Genomic DNA, 20,612 nt, shown 5'->3' with positions numbered 1-20,612 from the left:
CAACAAAGAAATGACCCCCAATTATCCCCGAGAATTTCATTTTTTAATTTTTCAATGCGCCGTTTGACGTAAGATCACCCACTCAGGAACTGAGTCGGCAGAAGCCGTTCTTATTTTTTGGTTTTGAGATAAAGCTGCACAATTTTATTAAACACTGTCATTTCCTTCCTTTGGAAAAATAACGCAACCCAAGACTTCTAGGATGTGCAGGGACACTGACGAATTTAGAATAATTCTGAGCGTCATACTTCAGGAGAACTTAATTCCGTAATTTTTTTAATTGCGTAGAATAGAGATCTCAGAAACAATCTGACTTTTGTTTGTCACGTACTTCAGGGAATTGTTTGTTGATAATTTAAGACGTGATTATCATTGGCTATTTATTTACGTTAAACCTTTTATTGTGGCTTGCTCTGTTACCTTTTTTAAAGCTGTGAAAAAATAAAAAAACAATAAAAAATAACAATCACGTTGGCATGGTGCCTACAAGAACCAAAGTTCAATAATGATCCTCTACCGATTTTCCGCAAGAATAGGGTTACTTCATATCAGTAGTGGCCGAAATAAATCAGTGGCGGCTTGATTATGGTTTTTAGGCCAGCGTAATGTTACACCGTAACATCTGCTGAAACTTGGACTTTAAAAAAAAGAAAACAGAAAAAGAAAAAAAATGCGTAAAGTTACCTTTACAGTGATGTTGGAACTGCTATGCGTGTTGAGATGAACACATAATACCTTTTCTTACTTTTTTCTTTTTTTTTTTTTTTGACAAATGATTTAGTCATAAGTTCTGCCTGTATTTTAAAGTTGCTAACTGGCTGAATCGTGTATTAACTTTTTACCCTTACGCATAGTAGTCCTAATCACCGAACAGTTGCGAGATCCTTATTGTTAATTTTGAATTATATAGTTAATTATTATTATTTGAGTTTATTAAACTAGACTTGACTAATATAAATGTTAAACGTGCATTAACCTTAACGAACATTAGAAAGTTTATCTGACTAACAGGGTGTAAAATGCTAGGTATTGATGCTGGTACTCGGTTAATGACGTGTTTTGCGGATACCCAGAAAGAAGGCCGCTATAAAATTAAATTTTGATAATATGATTGTCTTTCTATGAAGGAGTACCAGAGAAATTTTGTTACGGTACAATAAGCTTTATATTAATGCGAGATAATTTGTTTTCTGGTTATGGTACGTTTTTTTCTCTCGTTATTGCATGCATGATGATATTACCGTTTGTAGTTTATATTTAAAAAAACAACTAGTTATGGTATATAACCTAGTATGTAGACATGACAATTATTGTTACCCAATTATTTTTGTATATTTCTTGACTGACAAAAAGTTATGACTTATGTAAACGTAGCTTATTAATTAAATAGTCTAACCTTCTAACAAGTACAGTTTTTTTTTTGTAGACTGTAATATGTGTTCGATACCTCGCTTCTTACTCTCATAGAGTTTACATAGTTATGGATCCTAAATTACAAAGTGAAATTATTGAATATAAATTGCAAAGCTAATTAAAGATTAGAAATTCCATATAGTTTTCAAAGAAGAGAGCCTAAATGGATTTTATTTTTATTTATTAAGTTTAAGAGGCAATACGCTCATTATGCGTTGAATTCTAAAAATTTTGGTTGCTATGCAGTTTTACCAGCAGAATTAATGATTACCATACTCCAAATTTTGTTTTAGTTAATTATTAACCTCTTGTAAATTGACTAATATATATATATATATATATATATATATATATATATATATATATATATATATATATATATATATATATATATATGTGTGTGTGTGTGTGTGTGTGTGTCACTTCCGCTATTACTGTTGTACAACCATTTTTGATATTTTTGATATAAGTTGCAAAAATATATATTTCACATGTTTTTTGAAAATTTTAACAATTAAGTTTTTAATCGTTACGAGTATTTTTAGCGATTATCAATTAAAAATTACCTCATAGAAATTTTAACTGATTAAATTACAAATTAACAAACTATTTAATTAATTAATTGAATCTTCAATATTTAAAGAATCAATTACAAGCTTGTATACAAGCTCTATGAAATTAGAACGTTCAAAACACAATCTTACCTGTAAACTTTTTGTGCATTGGTAGACAACTTGCCTAAACTTAGCTTGCAAATAGCTAAGAGAGAGGAAAAAAAATTAACTTAAAGTATCACAATTATGCACTCTAGGCTACACAAAGCGGATGCTTAATGAAAGTGAATGATTGTCAAATTAAATTCTTGTGCTCTCCCACCGGGAATCGTACTTGAACCTGTTTATCAAAGACACCCACAGTAGTCACTAGACCAGCGGGAAGGGCTAGTAGCGAATAGGGTTTCAGCTCGATAATGCTGAAGCATTCATGAATTTAAACCCTATTTAAAATATCATGGGGTAAACTATATACCGGTGAGGTAAATAATTCATATTGTGTGTAAGTGTTTCTTATAAACGAAGATTACATGGTGATAGCACTTTCGCATGTTATTTCTGCCTTACTACTGTGGTAAGATGTGGCGTTTACACAAATAAATCCTTTAGGCATTACTCTTTGTTTCTTTGTGAAGTAACACATTTGAGCCATAATTCCAAATTTTGCTATGATATTTTCTTCTTCATTTTTTTTGTAATCTAGTAATCTCGATTGTTTTGACGTATAATATTTACGATAAATGATGAATTACACACTACTGAGATAATTTATGGCCCCAAAGAAGGACGAGCAAGTGATTCATTCAAAATATAGGGAAGAAGAAAAATTGTAAGGGACACTATTAGGTGAATCATTAGAGTTATTAAGATGTGGTCCATATGCTCGAGAAGTGATTTTAATATTCATTCTTTGTTTCCTTTAGGAGGATCATGGACTAGTTTAAGAAGTACACAGCCCAATGTTCCTACTGATGCTATAAACCAAAGACTTTTTAGAAATAACGTAAATCATATAGGAGAAGATGGGGAGTTTTAATTGCTTAACAGATGTGGCCAACATCCTGGAAATGTTCTTTAGCGGAGTAATTAACTTTTTTTGCCATGGACTTGAGTCTTTGTAACAAATCTGCAATTAGCTTACATTTTAGTCCGAAGATTTAGAAAGGGAAGCTAAGCTGATACCTCGTAGGGCTATTAATTGTAATACTGCCCATAATATATTTACATGTTACAAACTGTAATAATAATAATAATAATAATAATAATAATAATAATAATAATAATAATAATAATAATAATAATAATAATAATAATAATAATAATAAAATAAAGTATATGTTTTTGTATAAGACAGAGTAAAGTGTGTGTTATGATTACTGTGAGACAAGTGTGACGTCATTCAAGTGATCCGTCCTCTTTGCAAATCTAGATGCAATACTTTTGCACTACCAGCTCTGGTTGCTCTCTGCTGTGAACATGTGTTGCTTCCTGGTAATCGAAGTTGTTACCATGAACGTGAAATGATCGTCTGTACATATTGGAGAAGAAAATTTAAAATCCAGCAATTAGATTCTGTAATCAGTTAATTGTTAACGAGATAAAGGTTGATTTTTGTATATGCCTTATGCTCAATATTTTCTATAATTCACAATCATTCCAAATAATAAGGTGTAATATTTATTGTATAATTAAGTGCTTTGCTGTTTACAATACATTGAAGTCACTTTTGGATCTCCATCAAATTTTATGTAATCATACAGCATTTCTGTTATTTGTATTGGTATTTGTTTTGTTTTTGCATTTCTCGTATTTAGTTCCTCGTATGGTAATTAATGTAATTGATTCTTTAAATATTGAAGATTCAATTAATTAATTAAATATTTTGTTAATTTGTAATTTAATCAGTTAAAATTTCTATGAGGTAATTTTTAATTGATAATCGCTAAAAATACTCGTAACGATTAAAAACTTAATTGTTAAAATTTTCAAAAAACATGTGAAATATATATTTTTGCAACTTATATCAAAAATATCAAAAATGGTTGTACAACAGTAATAGCGGGAGTGACACACACACACACACACATATATATATATATATATATATATATATATGTATCAATTACAAGCTTGTATAAAAGCTCTATGAAATTAGAACGTTCAAAACACAATCTTACCTGTAAACTTTTTGTGCATTGGTAGACAACTTGCCTAAACTTAGACAGACCGCTAAAATCCACAACAGAGGCCTGAAGTTGTACAGAATATGTTGACAATAATCCACATTCTGTGAGCTGAAACGAAACCAATATTTTAAAATCATATTATTTAAAAGATCTCTGGCAATAACCAACATATAATACACTCACACAAATTCGTAATTTCATTGTTTGTAGTAAGACTATCTTTTTACCTTTTTTTCGGCACAAAGAAAAACCTCGTCTAGCTGGTAAGTATAGCGTGCTTTCATACGACACGTGAATTCTTTCCCGTCTGCAAGGGAGTGTGTGTGTGAAGAACTGAATACAATTAGATTTTCATTTACTGCGAAACGATGGACCGACCAAAGCAGCAGGATTAAATTAAATTTTAACAGAAGTTTGGTAATTGATATCTAAGTGAAAATCAGGCTATAGTCATCACAATGAAAACATCATCCTCAAAACAATGAAAAGCGCACGCACTAAGCTAAATCAAGATCGATTTTCTTCGTCTTCTGTGGGGTAGGGATATCACAAATACAAACACAAACGCCAAAACTAGAGATGCAATGAATCAAGATAAAACTTTGAAAAAAAAGTTTTTTCAGGATTTATTTTGTGTGTGAATTTTTTAGCTTTTTAACATTTTCTTCCTCAAAACGTTTGATTAATTAATCGCAATGCCCTTGACAGAGCTAGATATTCCATATGTCAAGTAGCAAATAAAAGTAAATAAGATTAATTACTATACGAGGAACTAAATACGAAAAATGCAAAAACAAAACAAATACCAATACAAATAACAGAAATGCTGTATGATTACATAAAATTTGATGGAGATCCAAAAGTGACTTCAATGTATTGTAAACAGCAAAGCACTTAATTATACAATAAATATTACACCTTATTATTTGGAATGATTGTGAATTATAGAAAATATTGAGCATAAGGCATATACAAAAATCAACCTTTATCTCGTTAACAATTAACTGATTACAGAATCTAATTGCTGGATTTTAAATTTTCTTCTCCAATATGTACAGACGATCATTTCACGTTCATGGTAACAACTTCGATTACCAGGAAGCAACACATGTTCACAGCAGAGAGCAACCAGAGCTGGTAGTGCGAAAGTATTGCATCTAGATTTGCAAAGAGGACGGATCAGTTGAATGACGTCACACTTGGCTCACAGTAATCATAACACACACTTTACTCTGTCTTATACAAAAACATATACTTTATTATTATTATTATTATTATTATTATTATTATTATTATTATTATTATTATTATTATTATTATTATTATTATTATTACAGTTTGTAACATGTAAATATATTATGGGCAGTATTACAATTAATAGTCCTACGAGGTATCAGCTTAGCTTCCCTTTCTAAATCTTCGGACTAAAATGTAAGCTAATTGCAGATTTGTTACAAAGACTCAAGTCCATGGCAAAAAAAGTTAATTACTCCGCTAAAGAACATTTCCAGGATGTTGGCCACATCTGTTAAGCAATTAAAACTCCCCATCTTCTCCTATATGATTTACGTTATTTCTAAAAAGTCTTTGGTTTATAGCATCAGTAGGAACATTGGGCTGTGTACTTCTTAAACTAGTCCATGATCCTCCTAAAGGAAACAAAGAATGAATATTAAAATCACTTCTCGAGCATATGGACCACATTTTTATAACTCTAATGATTCACCTAATAGTGTCCCTTACAATTTTTCTTCTTCCCTATATTTTGAATGAATCACTTGCTCGTCCTTCTTTGGTGTCATAAATTATCTCAGTAGTGTGTAATTCATCATTTATCGTAAATATTATACGTCAAAACAATCGAGATTACTAGATTACAAGAAAATGAAGAAGAAAATATCATAGCAAAATTTGGAATTATGGCTCAAATGTGTTACTTCACAAAGAAACAAAGAGTAATGCCTAAAGGATTTATTTATGTAAACCCTCATCTTACCACAGTAGTAAGGCAGAAATAACATGCGAAAGTGCTATCACCATGTAATTTTCCGTTATAAGAAGCACTTACACACAATATGAACTATTACCTCACCGGTATATAGTTTACCCCATGATATTTTAAATAGGATTTAAATTCATGAATGCTTCAGTGCTACCGGGCAGAAACCCTATTTGCTACTAGGCCTTCCCGCTGGTCTAGTGACTACTGTGGGTGTCTTTCATAAACAGTTTCAAGTTCGATTCCCGGTGAGAGAGCACAAAAATTTAATTTTACAATCATTCACTTTCATTAATCATCCACCTTGTGTAGCCTAGAGTGCATAATTGTGAGACTTTAAATTAATCATTTTTTTCTCTCTCTTAGCTATTGCAATAATAATAACTTTGTAGGCAATACAAAACCATGCATTACAAACTGTTTATGCATTAATTTCTAAAATAAGCATACACCTCTCATAAACTGCAGCGTGTATTATAAACTCAGTATCTTGATTACTGTGGGAACTTGTTTAACGAGTATTATCCTTAATCTGTAAATTATGTTAAGGTTTCTAGAACCTTTTCAACAAATCCTGGAGTTAAATTCCGAGGATATTATTTAATTTCTCCCCCGAATCACTTGGTATTTACTTTGGCTCAGTTAGTAGTAATTACGGTTCGTTATTTGTAAGTGTGATGAGTATAAATACAGTGTGGACGTATGACTTAAAAATTGGTAATGCTTTGGGCATCACCCCCACCATCACCTGGATCCGCCCGGTACCTTTCGGTGTACGGTACTACTAATCGCCCTACAGCGTGACCTTTAACCCATGGGGTCGGGATATGAATCCCTTTGTATGGCAATCTAGTACAGGTAAACAGTGATTTTCTAGTCGATTTGTAATTTTTCATCAGTTACTTCTGCTCATTACAAGCTGATGGCGGCTACGAAATACAAAATTTACGGAGAAATGAACAGAGTCAGACTAAACGTGATAATGAGATTAACAAATGTTAGAAAGGTTATCACTGTAGGGTGATTAACAAGGAAGAAAACGTAAGGTAAATTGTGGACAGTATGTGTTCGCGGATTGATGCGATATGAAGTGAGGTGGCAGTAGAGCGTAATCTGACAGTGTTTCAAACTCACTGTGTTATTAAGTAACTTAGGATATGTACGCTGCGGTATTATCATGGGAGTCAAGGCGGAACAAAACGTGCCCTGTGGGGCTTCTAACCCGTTCCTACTACTACTACTTATACTATGGGTCTATGTAGTAAAACTGCACGCACCTGTTAATCGTGCATTAGTTCTGTGTGCAGAGTGGACTTAATACCACGTGACATTACGTCACGCTCGTGCGGTGCAACTTGAATGTAAATTTAACCTCACCCTTTGGGAAGACATGATATCTAATCGGCCGCATTGTTTTAGTCATTAATGAGTAGTGTGTACTTTGCAACACTTAACAGTCCAAGATATTAATTTTGCGGAGTAATACTATACTGATGTAAATGGATGTATGTAGGAAAGAGCAAAAGACCATGAAAATAAGTGTCGTGGCTAAAATTTCGACCAAACTTTTTGCGGTGTTTTTGCAAACACCTTGTACTCCACGACAAAGTTCTCCCTTGTATAACCTACGAGAATTTGTTCAAATCAATTGTTATGTGAATATCACCCAGATTCTCAAACTTCTTCACTTACGAATTCAGTGGAACAACTTTATTTCTTAAAACTCTAGTGAAGACGATAGATTTTCAGAGATAGATGTCTGTCGCATTCTGCTCCAGACACCCTTCCCAATTCTAGCGACCAACTACGAGACGATAAGATTATTTTTTTTCTCTCTCTCTTTTCCCCTTTTGAAACAACTTCTCTGTTTTCCGGTGAATCATCAGTCTGATATTACTGTTACCAAACCCTCTTAGAGTCTTAGTTCTGATATGACTCCGTATTCTATATTTAGCGCTGACTTCATACTTTCGCAGCTGCTAGAATGACCTTTGAACCGAGCACTTGTAAGAGGTTTGTTTCACCCCTTTTCTGGTATAATGTTGTGTAATTTTAACTGGTTTTAGTTGGAACCCATGTCTGTACATTTTTTCTTTTCTTTGTGAAGGTGTGTGCGTTTTGGAAACTCTATAAGATATCAGACATGTCGCGCGCCTATCATAAGTAGTATGAGATCACCTCTAGCCAATCAGAATTCACCAAGTGTTCCGAACCATTACATCATTTACATCCAACCAGATTCTAAAGAATTCTTTCTAACGATTGCACAATCTGGCGTAAGATTGAGACACCCTAGCTTGACACATAAATCCTCGGGGATGATCTCTCGAGTGGTTAATTACCACCGAACAGCCGAGGAGCCCATAATCCGTGTTTCTCTCTCTCCCCTCGTGGGGGGGGGGCGTCCTCTGCACTCCTTGCAGAGTGACTCTCATTAATTTAGTGGTAATTCAGTATTTTTAACATAGTGCCATATAGTGAAGTTTGTCGTCTAGTGAAGTTTCGAAAGAACAAAAGTGCTGTATCGAGTATCCGGCGTGACGACCGTTTCCACGCCAACCTTTTGGAATTGATATTGTGTTTTGGGAGTAAGTATTTTTTTTTACTAGCTCTCCCAGAGAGCCATCGTACACTTACTCAGCATTTGAATTCTTCTGTAGACTAAAATAATTACTTCGCCCTACTTTGAGGGAACTGTTTCTTAATAGCTCCAGTCCAACACGCCACACCTACCAACTAAACATCATGTAGTTGTAAACATGTGATTTTAACTTCAATCTTAATTAGTGACCCAACTGGATTCTTTTAATGTTTGATATTATGGTCTGTAAAGAAACTGAACTCTCTGATAATAAATAACTCGCAACACAATCGTAATGCTTCCACATTATTATTACTATAACAGACCAAATGAAACTCCCAATCTCTCTCAGCTATCGAGAGACGCCTCCGCTAAGATCACGCACTGCGATTAAGTGGTAAGTCACCTTACAGTGGATCGTCGTGAGAGTAAATCTACTAGTATTCTAGATCATAGTCCTGTCAGTTCCTGGGGACTCCCGTCCCCCTTTCAAGGGACTACCATTAGGCCTGGTAAGTCAAGATCCTGTCTCGATAGAGATGCCAGTTACCGACCTCCTCTCTGCATCCATCCACAGGTAAGAGTAACCTCTTTTCAGCCAATCCGCTCGGGCTATCAACTACCGCTACTAGTTTGCCAACTCCAAGAGATTACTGTAGTGAATGAGTTAATTACGTCATCTGTGATTAAGTTGTGTAATTTGATTTGCAGTAGTGTTGTGTGTCGCCAGTGCATAGTGTAAGAGGGCTTTGGTAGGAAAGTGCCTCTTAGTGTAAATCATGTGTTCCTTATTCGTTTGTTCATCTCAACGAACCGACTTCCCATCCTTGCAGCTTTTCAATATGTTAATTGTAATGTAGTAATTCATTTAACCAAGGGGAGTCGCTTCCTCAATTGGCTTAATACTTAGTACATAAATGAAGATTCTTAAGCCCTAGTAAATTACTTAATTGAATTAAAACTATCATTGGTTCTAACCGTTTGGTCGTTCAACTAATCTACTTGCTGTAACTGCCCATTTGCTTGAACCCTGTCAATACTAATGAGACGCCCGTTTTTATCTTATTGTTTAGTCCGCCCCTCGTGATGTCATCAGAGATATCGGGATGTGTTTGCCTCCCCTCTCTTTTGATGTATCAAAAACCTGGAAGTGTTTCTAATAGCCACGAGTGTGGCCCCGCTTTAATTACAGATATTATTATGTATTTCATTAACTATTAATGTGTCTAAGTAGACATCACGGCGGACAGTTAAATACAAAGTATCTTTCTGTAATGTTGCAGTATAACCTCTGTCGGGTTAATGAGTTATTGCGCCACTCTTAGGTTGAACGACCCCTTCTCGTGCTGAGACCGTCGTCTCTGGCTTAATATCATAAATCACACCGCTCCCTGTTCAGACCACTGCTCTCGGTGTGATCCAGAGAACTATTATTTATTCGTATTAATCGTGTTTATTGCTTTAACACTGTCTCAGGAACCTCATAATATTTTGTGAGATTGAGGAAGCGACTATTTGACGAGCTTTTGTCTTTCCGCAAGGATAGGAGTAGCTTTATTAAGATCAGAATGTTATCCGAAAAGTCCTACCGGTGGTTTCGCTTGAACTCGACCCCCTTACGGGTTCTCGCGGCACTACATAAGAAATACTTGTGATTAATAGTGAATTGTGAAGGCCAGAAATGAAACAGGGGTAATTGTACGTAAGATATATGAAAGTAACAACAGGTACGTTGTAATACAACGTAGAAAACAGATTTATGCGGGTTTTATGCTGGGCCGCCATCTGCGGCAGTTTAGCCGTTTTTTTGTTTTTTTTTTGTAAGATTAGTTAAATTACTCAAGGTTTTATATTTCTGTACCTACAATCTGGTATTTAACCTAATTACATCAAAACAACTATTCAGACTATTCTCGTGAAACGGGGATGTCTATTAACCGTATGCCTGTATCATTCGGAATAATTATGAGTTATACAAAAGCTTTTGTCCATTACCAAAACTTGGTCAGTTTGCTATTCTCTTTCGTTGGCCCATAATAGTAAATATACATCTAAATATGGCTGGCATTACTCGAGCAGACCGTTCTACAAAATTTTGACATAGTTTTTACATTTTAAGATTAGGTTAGGATGCAGACTGATTGTACGGATCCACAGACCTGTAAAATTGAAATTTGTAATAATATTTTAATAATAGTAGTTAAATAATAAAAATAAGGTGTGTTCTTACCTATGAGATGCATATATACGTGGAAATACATTAATGAAAATCCAACCTGATATCCGAGTATTCGTCCATAAGGTAAGTAGTAATTGATGGACGATTTCAAAAATTTACGAAATAAATTAGTAATAATATTGAAATAGACCAGTAGGTGAATAATCGAACTACGTTGTGTTGTTATGCCCGACGAAGATTTGTACTAAAAAAAAAAAAAGTTCTGAAGGTGGCCCAGGAAATACGAAGATGAAGAAGCGGAACTTAAAGTATTGGTGAAGTTCCTAAAAATTCCTGAAGTTCTTAAAAATCGTCAGCACAAAAGAATGTTACGATGTGGACAATAGTAAATGTAAGTTCTTCTTGTCTTCAGATTCATAAGTGCAAGTATAAATGAAGGGACAAATCACATATCTTAGCAGGGTTGGCAAAAACCATGGTTTTTATTAAAAAAACCAAAAAAACCGGTTTTTTTGGTTTAAACCAGGTTTTTTTGGTTTAAACCAGGTTTTTATGGTTTAAATGATTTGCTCTATATATTCATATCATATATGGACAGAAATAAGTTTGTTTCGCATTGATGTTATTATGCAACAACCGGGTTATGCTGGAAGGGGTCACATAAGCTTAAAGCGGAATAAAAACCTCTTCTCGAGTTACATCCGAGAGAAATTGTCCTCCATTTGAACTCGGAACCAGGACTAATTGGCCACAAATGCGATTCCTCTGCCGACTCACTCACGAAGGAATCCTGATAAAAAAAAATACGTTGTACTGATCTTTACATGCTTCTTAATATAACTGTCAAAAGTCATTTCAGAAGGACAAAAAGATAAACAGTTGCACAAGTGAAACCATTACACAGAATTACATATGAACAATTTCAAAGCACTACGGAGTATAGATGAACTAATTTAGTTCAAGTTAGTTAACAACGACTTTTATGGTCCAAATTAAAGAAATACACCGACTTAATCTGCATATCAATAAGAAAAGTGAATAAAGATACGAATTATTTGAGTCCACTTTGGCTCAGACTCATTTATACATAAATAGATACCAAAGATACTTATTTCACTAAATGCCTCTCGTGGGGTCTGTATGATCCCCCCACCCACACACACACACAAAATACGGCATTTTCGATGTATTTTATCAATAATAAACATTGAAACGAAACAATATTTAGAATTTTTCTTCGACTGCAATTACATAACAATAATAACAACTACAAGAAAAAAAATCACAAAAGAAACATTTATAAACTTGTAAAAAAAAAAAGTTGCTTTTGTAGTATAATCTTTTTGAGTAATGAATGGGGAATTTAGGCCTGAATATAATACGAATAATATACGGGAGTGAAACGTGATAACCCACAAATGTGTGTTCATCAAGATTTTACAAACACTTACAATTTTACGAACATTTTTTTTGTTTGTTTGTTTTTTGGTTTAAACCAGTTGTTTTTTTGAAAAAACCAGCTGGTTTAAACCATGGTTTAAACCAGCCAACCCTGTATCTTAGTATCGTGAAAGCAGTGGTTTTTCATAATACTCCTTTACTGGTATACCTACCATCGCTGACATGCCTTCTCCCTACAAACGCAATTCCTCACTATCGCTTGAGTGCCCCTGCTGCTCTATTGCTCTGACTCGGTTACATAGCATTCCTTCTTTTTAATGACGACTATTGTTTAGCCTTGGGAGGGACAGCTTTTTCACCTACTTTTTTGCGATTTTCTATTCCGACTCGGTCGTTTCATGGTTTAATACGTTGAATTAGGGTCCATAGTAGAAGAAGAAGTAGTAGTAATAGTAGCAGTAGGAGGAGGAACGGGTTAGAAACTCAGAACGGGTTCGTTGCCTTCTGTTCTTGATATAAAAAGGGCAATTACATTCACTTACTTTACGGTTTGTAGAGGTCCCCCTACTGCCTTCAAAAAATTGTGTACGGCAGTTTCTTGACTACTTGAACACCAGTATCAACTCATTTCTCCCGTACATCACCCTGTCTTTTGCTACTTTTCGCACCCCAAGACTGAAGTTACCTTAATGGCTACCAAGCATATGTTGATTTTTTTTTTTGCAAAGACCTACTAAAGTAAATCTGCACCGGGAATGCAACTGCACACCTCAAAAATGATCGCTTAGAATACAAAAAGTAAATGCAGGGAAATAAGTATATATTTCATGAATTTATGTTTGGATCCGCATAAACAATCTGTACGGAATCGTTTACTCGAGTGAATCCATATATATTTTGTGGGAGTGCCGAAAAACCATCTGAACCCCCTTACACATCATCAGCTGTTCATATCCCACTCCCCTCACAAATCCCAAAGTAATCAACTATCTACAGCACAGGGATTTGGTTCATTCCTTTAGTATTATTTCGCAAATTTCCTTAGACTAAACTCCTTATTGATAAATATACTTACACTTATACAAGTCATTTTTTTATATATCTTAATCCACACAATGCCAAAACTTTCATACATCACGAAAAATCAATCAATAAAATAACCAAAACTCTGTCAATCCCCCTTTCTCCACAGTGTTGCTGGTCACATATATTTTTACTTGTTCTCCCAACCTGTAAGGATAGGAAGATTCGGTGTAGACAATACACATTGGCAATTTTAGTAACGGTTCGCGTAAACGCAAAATTAAGTTTGCGATAATCAGCATTAACAATTATAATTTAGACCTTACACAGTGACACTCTGTCACGTGATTAGTGCTATACTAAAGATCTACTAACATAAGTGTTTGCTGCGTAAACGGTGTTGAGCTTTACGCAGAGACAGTCTGAAGCTTGATTAGTGCTATACTAAAGAGTTCGACTAATGTATGTTTCCCGCAGTAGTCAGGATTTTAGTATAATGCTAATTATACGTCAAAACGACTCTGCATAAGGCCCGTTAAGTCCAAAAATCATGAATGGTAGTCATTTGACAAAGATTAGGATTGAAAATTTCCTGTTTGTTTAAAGTCTTAGAAAACAAAGTTTATTAAGCGCTTTACACTGCTGGTGAAGTGTTGAGTGTTTTAAATATCTCCATAAACTGTTCCCCACAAAGTATCATGAAAAAGTTTTTTAAGTTCAAACGTTTATAACATTTGGACTTAACAACGGTTAATCAGCAAACAGATATGTTTCCTGCAGTAGTCAGGCTTTTAGTATGACGCTAATCATACTTGAAAACGACTGTGCATAAAGCCTAATGATTTTTGGGGAGGTGTTATTTGTATTATGCTGCAATACGCAGAATTTTAGAATGACTGATACGAAATGTGAGTCAGAATGATCTCAAAAATAATACGTTGAAAGTGAATATTATACAGATCAGGTTAAGAATATGTATGAAAAATTTGGATATTTTGTAGGTAAAATCTACAGGGAGAAAAAGTAACATAATGCTTCTTGTAGACGATCAAAGAACAAGACCATTCAATACCTCATATTTACACTATCAAAGAAGTATTGTTCAACACACTTGTACAAGAGTCTCGAATGAACTTTAAACAACTTTTACACAATCATAGAGGTATTGAATCATGTTTTGTATCAAGTATGTTATAAAATAGAGGATCTGCCCATACAACAAAATCGTGAAGCCATACGTCACAATTCCGCCACACCTACTCTGTCCGCTCCGTACCACTAAGATCGCAATGTTTCGAGCCAACAAACATGGCGGAAACGAGAGTAGCCAATCAGATGTAGCAGCTCAGACGATGCTCAGTTGTTTTTCGGCTTCACTAAGTTCATAGGATGAAGACACGTACTTGTTCTTGTTCTTGTTGCTTTCTTGCCCCGGCTTTCACCTTTGGACAGTTTATAAACTGAGGATTGTGACGGTATTGGTGCACTTTATACGGTCCACTAAGATGAACTGATCTTGTTAAATATGTTCACTGAATTGTAGTAAAAGGTATTGTTAGAGCGAAATGTTGTTCACTATTATGTATTGGAGAAGATGATAAACTACGGTGCGTATATTATGCGCTAAGATAAACGACACATTCACTGGTGTTGTGTTGTGGTACCGGTACAGAACCATGTAAAGGATATCACGATAAGCAGGAGTTAACTTACACTGAAAGATGAGATGGGGTAGACTTCCTTCTGAATCTCCACAGTAACAGGAAGGAGTATTGCGGTATCCTTGCTGATATAAACGATAGGGCGTTTGGGCTATGCCTAGATATAACCTAAAAAGTAAGCAGACGTGTCTCCTCGTCCAACCTTCGGGTTAAATCCACTTTTTGGTCGTAGCACTTGGAAATATATTCCAGAAGTGTTTGCTCTTGGTAGCGTCTCCAGTTTTCTTGTCTTTGATGCTGAAGTAAAGCGTGTAGACTCTGTGATGGAAGAGGGATGTTGATGATATGATCTTCCTGTGTTCCTGTTTTTGCCAATATGTCTGAAACAGTGTTGCCAGGTATGTCGAGATGTGCTGGACTGTAGAAAAAGGAGACAGATTGACCTCTTTCCCTAAGAATCGAAAGTTGTTGTTTAATATTACTATGAATCCATGATACTCGATTCGATAAAGCCGTTGTATGTAAACTTTGTAAGGCACTAAGGCTATCACTACAGATGCCGAAGGAACGATATTTATTCTGTATTGCATGTCTTAATCCTGTGCGAATAGCACATAGTTCTGCGTGAAATATAGACATTTGATTTGGTAATCGTTGAATTACAAACTGAGCTGTGTGGGGTACGTATATGCCCACTCCTGTATATTCCAGTCTTCCTTGCGTTCGTTTGGAAGCATCTGTATAGATCAGAGTGCGGAAAGGATGATGTTGCTCCATATAATTTTCCCATCTCGGCGCCACGCTTCGCGGACATAAGAGATTCGTTCTTTTGGTAGTGGTGATTGGAAATTCCAGTTCCACTGATTGAAGAGTGGTAGTATACTGACTATTATAACATGGCAGGCGAGGATTGCGATAGATAACATGTGTCCAACGTCGGAGGTTAACATAAGCCTGATACAGCCAGGGAAGTCTTTGGCGATACGGTAAAGAACCGGTTCGATTTTGTGTATATAGCAGTTCCAGTTTCGGAATAACTGTAGATGAAGAAGTTCCTAATCTGCTCATGATGTATCGGGCAGCCGTGTACTATGTTTGTATCTGATACGGTATTGTACCTGCTGCTTCTAAGAGAGCATTTGTCGGTGCAGATTGCGGTAATGAGAATATCGTGCGGTGAGTAAGAGCTTGAAGTTGGAGAGGTATAGTACTGAGTCTCGCTGGAATCGGAGATAGGAGGTAACCGCCATAATTCAATATGGATTCTATACATTGATGTGATATTCGAAGGAGTGGTCCTATGTCCGTCCCCCACTTTTTGTTGCTAACACTTCTTATGATATTGATGTAAGGTTGAATCTTGACCTGAAGGGATGCTAATTGAGGCTTCCAAGATAGACGGGAGTCAAAGTGAATTCCTAAGTAAGGCAGCTGTGGTTGATGTGTCAGTATGTGGTTGTCTATTTGCAGTTGAAAGTTTCCTACTTGTCGTTTCCTGGTGAAAATTGTATAGGTAGTTTTCTCCCAGTTGACGTGCATACCGTTGTTTAAGTTCCAATGTTGGATGTATAGTAGAGCGGCTTGAAGTTTGTGTTTGGCTTCAATTAAAGATGAGCTGCGTACATATAATAAGTGATCATCGAAATAACTCAGGATTCTGACATGTTGTCTCAATGCTAGGTGAAATTCTAGTATGTAAAGATTGAATAGAAGCGGACTGAGACATGAGCCTTGAGGTAGTCCTTGAGAGGTGATGCGCGGGTCAGAGATTTTCCCTTGATATTTTATACTAATATGTCTATTAACCAGCCAATTGTGTACATACCTGATAAATTGAGATGGTATTTTTGCTTCTGAGAGATGCTGCACCAGTCTATCTAGGTTGATCTGATCATATGCTCTGTCAAAGTCCAATTTAAGAGCCACTACATATTGTCGATGTTGAAAGGCTTGCCAGATGTCGATGAGAAAGGTGGAGAGCGCATCGTGCGTAGCCTTACCTTTACGAGCTCCTATAATTGTAGGTGGAAGAATATTATGGTATTCAAGGTACCATTCCATTTTCCGTAATATAATTTTTTCCAGCACTTTACTGAGGCAGGGGAGCAGGGTAATAGGTCTATAACTGTTGGCGTGACCCACTGGTTTTTTCGGTTTAAGAATCGGTATTACTAAGTGATATTTCCAATTGGGCGGTATATGTCCCGTAGACCAGACATATTGATAGCACTGCTTTAGTAGTTGTTGACCAGAGGCTGGAAGATCTTGCAGGTGCTGATAGGTGATCCGGTCTGCTCCCGGGCTCGTGTGTCTTCCCGCCGATAAGGCTTCTGAAAATTCTTCAGAGTATATGGTTGCGAGAGCAGGCGATAGTGATGTAGTAGGAAGGGTTGACCACAATGCTGTTCGTGAAGACAAGGCTGTTGGGGCCGTTAAATTGCAGTGAAATTCCTCTAACCAGGAGGGGTTGAGCTGTGATGCTGCCTGTAGAGGGCGTGATGACAAATTGTTCCTTATGAATTTCCAGATTGAGTTTGCGCTGGTTCCTGTTTGGAGAGTGTTGCAAAACTGTTGCCAATGTGATTTACGACATCTTTGTATATATTGTTTAAGTTTAGCCTGTGCCTGTTTTGAGAGAAAGTATGTTTCCGGAGTTCTATCATGGAAATATTGTTTTTGAGCCTTTTTACTATTGTTCAGTAATTTTTGGCAATAAGTATCCCACCATGGATATTTATAACGTCGAAGTCTTTCTCTTCGGGGTTCCCTGCTTCGTTCTGCCTGATGAGCGCCGGCAACGATGGAATCCGTCAAGTGTTGTATTGAATTGATTCCGTCCGTAGGCTGCAAAGAAGTGATTGCGTGGTCTATATATACCTGATAGTGTTCCTTGTCATAAATACTGTTGACATGGGGCATCGGAGTAAAGGCGTAGCCGGGTTGAGATGGTGATCGGACTCCTTGCAGATGTGCCAAGTTGGTGATTATAGGATAGTGATCGCTGCCTCCCGTGTAGCCGTACACTTGCCAGGTGTGTTGAAGGTAGATGTCTACACTAAGCAAAGTTATGTCAGGTGCAGATGGAGGTGAATTCAAATTGGGTAGGCGAGTAGCCGTTCCATCATTTGCTATTAATAATGATTGTCCTTCCAGAGCCTCAATTAGGTGGTCCGCCGCCCTATTGTTTCTCGATGATCCCCATAGTACACTTTTAGTATTCGGGTCGCCTGCGATGATACATGGTGGCCTACATTGCGTAAAGAAGTATGTCCAGAGAGTCGTCGGAATTTCCTGGTTAGGTGGAGAATATACGTTTAGAATATGTAACTGTTTGTATCGGAAACCTTGTGCTTGTATTGGCGGTTGCAACAGAGGATGTTGGAGATCTATCAGTTGGATTTCCTCATTAGGAATCTGTTTATGGAAACCAACAGCTACTCCTCCATAACCGTCTATTCTATGCTGCTTGTACAATCTGTAATCAGGAATCCTTGGAGCATAGTCTAAAGAAGTCCATGTTTCTTGTAAAAGGAGTATAGTGGGAGTGAAGATACGGCATAGATGCCAGAGAAATGGTTCCTTTCCTCTGAGTTGTCTGCAGTTCCATTGTAAAATTTTGAAGGCGGAATTAATGACCATTCTCTAGGGTTCGGAAGTATTCGCGTAAGAGTTTATAGAGCGGACATTCTTCTGTGGGTTGCGTTGAGGATTGAATACCATAATTGATAGCAGCGTATTTTTCGATACTAGCCAATAAGTTGTGTAGAAAAGTGTTTAATGAGTCTTTAGATGGCTCGGTTTCAGCGGAGTTCCTCGAATGGCTCGACGTCCTACGGCGATGTATGGGTATGCGCTCTCCTGGTTGTTCATTTAAGTCTTCCTGAGTCCTACGTTGTTTACTGTTTAACGATCCTGGAAACCACGAGTGTATTGTTTCTTCTGACGACCCCTTCTCTTCATCTTGCCGAGGCGCTCTGCGTTTTTTGCTTTGGTCCTGCGTTCGTCCCACAGGCCAAGTAGGAATTCGAGGTGTTGATGAGGGGGTGGGTAGATTGAACCGGGAGGGTGGGGGTTGGAAGGAAGTGGCTGACGTGGATGGTCCCTTGAAAATATAGGGTAGATCCGGTGTATGAGAGGGAGATGATGAATTGTGGACCTGGTTAGAGCAGGTTTTAGGAGAAGATGGTTTGGTCGAGGGAATAATTTTTTGGGCTTCGTTGTATGTGATTTTCTCTGTCGCCATAAGTTGGTTGATGCGTTGGTGGCGTTTTCGTTCTGGGCACTGTGGATCAGTGGCCATATGTCCCCTCCCACAATTAATACATTTGGGATCTTGAGTACAGGCACTGGGGTCATGTGGAGCTCCGCAACGGTAACAAAGTTTTTGTTTTGATCGGCACGCCCTCTGTAGGTGTCCCAGACGGTAACAGCCCTCTCTGCATTGTTTGACTGCCGGTACATATGTATGTATGGTATGGCCTGAATGATACAGTGAACAAAAATCCGGAAGACGTTGGGAGTCAAAAGTTAGTACTACGGAGTGAGTGGCTCGGATGTCCGAATCCACGCGCTTTTTGATGCGTCTTACATTTATCACTTGTGTTCTACACACTAGCTTGTCTTGTATTTCTTCTTCTGAAAACTCCGGGTATACACCGTGGATAATGCCCACAGAGCGGGTTGTGTAGTACGGCACGAAGGCCGACCAGCCGTGGGTTTTGAGGAGGTCATGTTGAAGGAACTCATTCGCCTGTTGGCCTGTATGAAATTCTATCTTAATAAGGTTTTTTCCTGTGGGGTGAAACGATTTAACTCCCGTCACTTTCGTTTGGAAGAGTATTTTACCGAGAACTTGCGGGTGTTTTCGCACCGTAGTTGCATTATTGTCTGAAGTAGAGGTTGGAACTACATGTACCACATATGGTGGTGCATGATGAGGTAAATATATATTAATCGCCGGGGTGAAATTAACTGTAATTTCGGTAGCTATTGGAATAGTCTCGTCCATGTGCACCTCGTTACCGCTATGAGTAATTGGTACTGTCACTATCGAGGGGGGAGGGGAAGCACCTCCCGATACCTCCGCCATGAGGCGGGGTAATTGTTCACTAATATCACAAGATTATTTGGAGGCGAACACTTCACTACAAATAGTACACACACAAAACTTGAGTTTGGGGTACACGATGAGAATCTAACTATCACTTGTACACTGGTAATGTAGAGCGACACTATCTTCGAAGTTGTCACTTCCGTTACTTGTACACAAGTCGAAGGCTAACTGTCTAATGAAAGACGAAAAGAATAATGAAGACACGTATGGGCAGATCATCTATTTTATAACATCCCTGTTTTATATACTCGTTGATAGGTGGCAGTCCCAAACACTATGAAAAAAAATGAAAGCGAAACTACGTACTGATTTAGTTCAGACCTGCGCATGAATAGCTATCTGATCTAACTTTCTGCAGGCATTTGGAATTTAATAGATTGTATTAAATCATTTAGAAAACAGGTCAATTGATTTTGTAGCAAGCCCATCGAATCTTTACGAAGTATTTTGTACCTTTTACATTAAATGTGGTTAGGTTAGCGTACTTTAAAAGAGTAAAGTG

General features: G+C 36.9%; 1 long non-coding RNA gene across 1 annotated transcript; it reads right to left on the bottom strand.

Annotated features, from left to right (window-relative positions):
- Window positions 1-4,144: 4,144 nt before the first annotated feature.
- On the bottom strand, window positions 4,145-13,511 carry LOC145681915 (uncharacterized). The gene is made up of 3 exons (XR_014130871.1): window positions 13,389-13,511; window positions 5,644-5,802; window positions 4,145-4,261 (listed from the first exon to the last, which is right to left on the bottom strand). It is a non-coding gene; the product is annotated as an uncharacterized LOC145681915 (long non-coding RNA).
- Window positions 13,512-20,612: the final 7,101 nt, after the last annotated feature.

The sequence above is a fragment of the Thermobia domestica genome, chromosome 3, assembly GCF_964235325.1.
Source record: "Thermobia domestica chromosome 3, izTheDome1.hap1.1, whole genome shotgun sequence".
Classification (NCBI taxonomy): domain Eukaryota; kingdom Metazoa; phylum Arthropoda; class Insecta; order Zygentoma; family Lepismatidae; genus Thermobia; species Thermobia domestica.
Note: the sequence above shows the minus strand (reverse complement) of the source record. Positions and strands in the feature narration are given on the sequence as shown.